General features: G+C 38.9%; 1 long non-coding RNA gene across 2 annotated transcripts; it reads left to right on the forward strand.

Moving 5' to 3' along the window:
- Positions 1 to 612: 612 nt before the first annotated feature.
- Positions 613 to 6,186, forward strand: LOC131494425 (uncharacterized). 2 transcript variants are annotated; one of them, XR_009253397.1, is made up of 4 exons: positions 613 to 1,540; positions 1,783 to 1,854; positions 2,100 to 2,303; positions 3,425 to 6,186. It is a non-coding gene; the product is annotated as an uncharacterized LOC131494425 (long non-coding RNA). The 2 variants fall into 2 exon arrangements; XR_009253396.1 differs by having other exon boundaries at positions 1,783 to 1,824.
- Positions 6,187 to 6,578: the final 392 nt, after the last annotated feature.

Below are 6,578 nucleotides of genomic sequence, written 5' to 3' on the forward strand. Positions count from 1 at the left end.
TAAATTTTTAAAAATCAACAATGTGTGGGAAACTCACAGAACCTATAATGAATGAACCTAATCATATTCTGCATGAATAACATTACCACATAAAATGGAAATAGTATTTTGACTGGCTAATGTAAGGCAAAAGACAAAACACACACACAAATATTTTATTCTGATTAGGACATTTGTCTCTCACAGATCTGTAGCTTACCAATTCTGAAGCTATTTTTATATTTTTATACCAGATTTGAAAAATAAACAAATGTATTACAGCTAATGAAAGCCAGGTTTTTCAAGGTTAGATAAAGAAATCATAAATAGTACAGAGGGAGGGGTGGGAAAGCTAGAATAAGCCAAGAAGCATTTGATTGGAATCATAAGTATCAATATGGACTCATGTTTTTGTTATGTATGTGTGTGCAGGTTTTCATATGGATAAAGAAATACAGATGTCTATAGGCATGTCTTTGCGTATATATATATATATATATACACACACACACATATATATATGCAACCATTATATACACACATACATGTATATCTACATATATATGTAGATATGTGTGTGTGTCTGTGTGCATATCTGTGTCCAATGGGGGGGGGGGGTGAAGGAACCAAGGAACCAAACTAGGTTTAGACATGAAAATTCAATGAAATATATAATCCTAGCTTGGATCCTGGTACAAGAAAATCCTCCTTGGAGAAGCGGTTGGTTCCTGGCTTCCAGCAGGGAAAACACAAGATCAGCCTGGATTATCTTTTGGTGCCAAAAATAAATGCTCCAAAAAGGATGGGGACATGTCAAAAGGGCATAGGAATCAACACGAAAGAGCTTTCAACAGCCAAAGCTGAGATTTTTGAGCAGTAAAATAATAATAATGTATTATAACCCATAGAATTAGTAAATATCCATGAGTTCATACTGATAAATCTAAATAGTTGAATAAATAAATAAATGCGAGGGAAAGAATAGCTCTTCCTTTCAAAATAATTTCAACTGACAAATGTAGAAGAATGAGGGAAATAGAAAATTATCATTAGTACACCACAGCAACAATTACTTGCTAAAATTAATAGGCAAAAGTTTGAGGAGAAACTGCTTATTTTCATTGCCTGAAAGAGTCTCCCCCAAGATCTTTATTAGTTACAAAGGGGAAAACAGTAACGTTATAGGGGGGAAACTGCTGACATCACCTGAGCCAAGGTAGCACTGTTAGCAATAGATACATGCAATGTATATTATTAGTATCATGTATCCCTTGATGTTCTGCACTGAGAAGGATACATCAGTTCTGTGGTATTCTTGCTAAAATACATGACCTTCATCCAGTCATGAGAGGACACATCAAGAAAATCAAACAGAGATAATCTACAAAGTAACTGACCAGGACTCTTTCAAGGTCATAAAAGACAAGGAGTCACAGAACACTTACAGATTGGAGGAGACGAGGGACACAGAAAAACTAAATGCACTACGGACTAGATCCTGGAGCATTAAAAGGATATCCGTGGAAGAGCTGGTGAAATCCAAGTGCGTTCCGTAGTTCAGGTAATAGTATTCTACCAATATAAATTTCTTTGTATAATTGTACTACGGTTATCAAAAATGCTAACCTGAGGGGAAACCGGGTGAAAATTATATGGGAACTCTGTGCTAGTTTTGCAACTTTTCTGTAAGTCTAAAATTCTTTCAAAATTAAAAAAAGAAGCCTAGTCAGATCTAATATTAAACTTCAATCTTTCATGTGATTTACCACTTCTCACCCCCTCACCCCCCTTATCACTATGCAGCCTTTGACATCTTCAGCGTCGGAGCTGGGAGAGGGACAAGAGGTAAGAATCAGCAAAGCACTAATCTGACAGGTATGTAGCTCTATGGCTTTAATACTACCTGGGTATAGCAAATGACATCCAAATACCACTTCCTGTTTCTCATCCATTCCTCACCCGCTTTTGCGCCAATTCCTCCTTGCTGGGGAGCTCGAACTCATTTTCTGGCATGGCTAGATGCGAACTCCGGGTGATCAGTGATGGCTGCTCCCCTCAGTGGCTACATCTGACAGCTCATCTCTAGTTTCTCTGAGCTAATGTGGATTTGCTCCTGGCAGGAAACCATTCCCCATGGAGGACTCCTTCCCAAGATGGCTCTTGGCCAGCTCTCTTCCGTTCTCTCGGAGGCATTCACATTGCTGCTCATTCCAAGGTGTAAGAGCAGAAGGACCCCAGAAAGGATTTTGCCTGCTGGACCAGGCCTACATGTTCCGGTGTCCTTCTCTTCTCACCGTGCAACAACAAAATACGTTTAAAAGCTGGTAAGAGGTAGTGAGTGGAAATTAATTTTAACATACTTATGGAAAAAAAAATAATATTGATCAGCTTGTGTATTGTGCTATTTTGATACACTTGTATCAACAATGAGACTGTATATAGACAGACTTTTATTAAAAAGTTTTGATGTTCTTGCTTTGGGGGATGCAGGAAAGAGGGACTTTTCTAAAAATGCAAATATTTGTTTGATGTTTCCAATATAACTGGAAAGAGTGCCACATTTTAGTTTTCTGAACATTGGCTTTTCTAAGAAAGATGGCTGCTCGAACCAATAAAGGATAAGTCCCCACGTGACTGAGCTCAGTTGGTGTATTAGTACGAGGGCAAGCAAGACAGAGTGAGAAGAAAGCATTGTACGAGGCTGCGGCGTGGCCAGAGGAGGTGAACTCCTGTGCACATTTGCTTGATCAGAAGACGCTCAGAGTCGGTTCATCTCCTCGCCATCCCTCAATGCATCCCTCAGGCACAGCCCAGTAGTAGCAAGCGTAGTAGGAGCATGATGGCTCCTATCACCTCCTGTCACATCCAGTGAGGCGTCCCGGGCTCTGAGTGTCTCCGGTCTGATAAACAGACTGGACCATGAAGCAAATGAGAGATAAGTGACACTGGTTTTGTGTTTGTTCACGAAACCTGCACTAAATGAGCTACTGCCTCTTGCCTCTGGGCTTTGGGCGCTTCATTCAAGGTGGATGGGATAATAAGAGAGTAAGTCGTTTCCACGTTAGGATCAATTAATCCTTTTCCATGGATTTGGGAAATACTCAAGTTTAGTCCATTGTCACAAAGCGAACATACCCATTGAATCAGCAAACAGATCAAGAAACAGAATATCAGCATTCTGTGTGCTTCCCCAAAGCCCCTGGGCATGCACTTCCTTCCAGTTACTATCCCACCGCTCTAGTTTTGCTTGTTTAAGAATTTTGTGTAGAAAGTATGCCCTCTTCTGAATCTGATTTATTTCACTCAGCACAATGTTAACTAATGATTTCTCTTACATAAATTTTAAGATTACTTACCTATGTCACATGCATACAGGAAAACGTGCAAAATGCACATATAAACTTAAAGGAAAATTATAAAATTAAAAACTCATGTTCTCCCACAGGTTTCCAAAGTCTATTTTTACCAGGATCTTAGAGCTGCCCTGTGAGTTCTTCTTTCAATGCAACCTTCCCTCTCCAAACCGAGTAGCATCAGCAAACCTAGCTGTGTGAGGCAAGGGCAATGTTGGCATCATAATGAAGATTCCCGGGAGAAGATATACTGAGCAGAGTGTCCCTCTCTTGCTTCGTCTCACTGGAGGTTTATAAGAGTCCCTTCTGGGGAAACTGGTGGACAGGATGAAGTGAGTTCTGGGACACCCAGGGCTCCCGACAGTCAGGGCCTGTGGCAGGGCTGTGAATGCGCAGGGAAGGTGCTGTCTGACAGGAATGTACCCACATTGTGAGCAGCTCAGTGTTGTCTGCTTCTCCTTTGCCATATCCCGTCTCTCGTGTCCGAGAATAGGACAGAACAGGATACATCTGCAGATCCGGATGAGTGCCTTCAGCCGATCGGGCAGCGAAGAACAGACAATCAGGTGGATACTTCTCCAGTGCATGGTTGAGACATGCCAAGTTCAGGTCTTATTCTAGGCTGGCCAACCCCTGCAGATTCTGTTTTCCAATTAAATATATCGGAAATGGCAATGATGATCTTGTGAGAACAGCCCTGAGCATGTTGAGTCGCACTGCCCTTCTCTCCCCGCCCTCAATCTTCTCCTGCTAATGGCCTTCTGGATCAATCTAGAGGTTTCTTAAGAAAAGAGTAAGAAAGAAAGAAAGAAAGGAAATGTCCCTTCCTCAAATAAAACTTGGGTGAAGCCCTATGTTAAAAGGCTCTGGCCCTCAAGGGGACAGCAGCACATTAAAGCCACAAGAGACACCGGAACGGTCCATGGGAGTAGTGGTGCCCAAAACCAATCTCCCCTTTTTGCTATTGACCGCTTGTTTCCTCTGGAACTGAACAAATAAAGGCAATGTAAACCTGATTGCTTTATTTTCCCTCTTCAATAATAACGAATTTCTATTTTCTCAATAGGATAGCATTGTAGGATGTTATAGAGAAGGAGTGGTTGGAGGAAATTTCAGACAGAGTTGGAAAATAAAGATAAACTCTACTGTGCCTGGGGTTTAAGGCCAAGACAGAATCATCCCTTTGTTTCCTTCTTGTTTGCCTTTAATCCATAATAACACTCGCGAGGTGAGAGATATAAACACAGAGCAGGCTCTCAGAGAATTAGTTCTGTTTGTATGGAGAAATCTGAAAAGCTCCATTCATTTCTAGCAGGAGAACAGCAGAGCCAATGCAAGGAAAGCTTGGCTCTTCCATTTGGAATGTGCAACTCAAGGTTGTTTTCCATTCAGTGCCACAATTGCAAGGGGCCAGAGGGTTTTGGCAAGGTAAATGCACGTCTCGGACCTTGGAAAAGACTCCTGAACTTATCCTAGGCTAAAACAGTAGTAGCAACGTGAAAAAGGATTTTGTGTTTTTGTTTTTGTTTTTTGAAGTAGTTTGAAGGTAATGTATCCCCCCACTTAGTGCTGGGAAAGTAGGAAATTAATTCCACTAGTTTCTAGTTTTAGTTGGAGGATGTGGGTTGACTGTACCATCTGCAAGAATATATTTCGTGGAACTGGTGAAGAATGCTAAAAGTTACATGAAAGGGGATTCTCACAGAACAGGTTAAAAGAAGTTAATCGCCAAGTTTAATTAACAATGATATTGAATTAACTAGAACATTCCACTCCTTAGCTATGATAGTTAGTGGGCTATTTATTATATTACTTTGGTCAAATGTAGCTCATACTCAGTTTTGTCATTAAATAGCAAAAGCATTATTTCTTGGTAACTATCATCTTAATTCTAGAGAAAAATATGCGCTTTAAACCACAAGAGGGCAGCAGCATTACTTTCTTAATCAAATGCATCTTTGGAAACTCAATCCTGGGTCTAAAACCATAATTACGGTGTAATAATTACATGCCTTTCTCCAAATGACTATTAATTCTGATGGTATTTCATGAGTAAAGTTATTTTTAAAGTGTCTGTGACTAGGGTTCTTTACAAATGAGAATGCTTTCAAGACAAGCACAATAAGATAATTTTAGCGAGTGAATTAAAGTGCCTCACGAGGGTGAATTTACAAAAGTACTTTAAATTTTGGTTTTAAAAATAGCACCATTAAAATTATGCAGGTATATCTTTTCATAAATATGCAAGGGTATAAAAAGAAAACACGCATATTTGGCAATGGCTAAAGCTTGTCATGGTTTAGTTGTATGTATTTTTATAATTAGACATCTAGAACTAAAATAAGAAAACCAGGTAGCATAAAAATTCACAATGAATAGCCCCAATTTAATGCAAAAAAAAAAATAATTGGGCATTTTTCTGCTGCTGAATCTACTTTTTTTTTTCCCATTTTTAAGATGCAATAAAATTTCAATAATTTTATTTAGCCACCAGGTGGTGCTGTGTATTTAAACAACGAAGTAGATGAAAAGAGAAAATTGAAGATCTGAGAAATATCATACCTCTTTGACACCTATTTACATATTCACCAGATTTTTTGACAAGGATGGAGTTCCTTTGATTTCTGTAAGGGAGGCTTTTGAGAAAATGTTTTACAAAAATGCACTGTCTGGAGCAAATAGTTCAGAAAACTACATGAAGTTCAGGAAATTCATTTAATGGTAAAACTGAAACATGGACACTGACCTTTTCACAAACAACAACAAAAAAACAAACAAAAAAACCAAGAGTCTCTTCTAACGAAATCTCACTCCATGGAAGCTACTTATTTTTGCTCATGAAATTGTTCCTTTTGTTTTTCAGGCAATGAAGAACAATTGCATTTTATTGCCCCTCATATTAGTAAAAGGTAAAAGAGAATTGTCCCTTACACTGAGGAGGGCACCTGTTGGGATGAGCACTGGCTGTTGTAGGGAAACCAATTTGACAATAAATTGTATTTAATATAAAAAAATAAATAAACATTTAAAAAAATTTTTTAAAGAATAAAAGGAAGAAAATTGTCCCCTAATTCAGTGAAAGGTGGGGACAGATAACAAATCACCCTTAATCTGTATCATCTGTAGATACTGAAGTAATTAGATATGTAGAGAAGCCAAACTTCACCCGTATTCACTCATTCACCAAAACCAGTTTCATTTAAATTTGGAGGATAAATAACATGCCTATAGGTATCCTGCTGTAGA

This window comes from Neofelis nebulosa, chromosome 14 (assembly GCF_028018385.1).
Source record: "Neofelis nebulosa isolate mNeoNeb1 chromosome 14, mNeoNeb1.pri, whole genome shotgun sequence".
Classification (NCBI taxonomy): domain Eukaryota; kingdom Metazoa; phylum Chordata; class Mammalia; order Carnivora; family Felidae; genus Neofelis; species Neofelis nebulosa.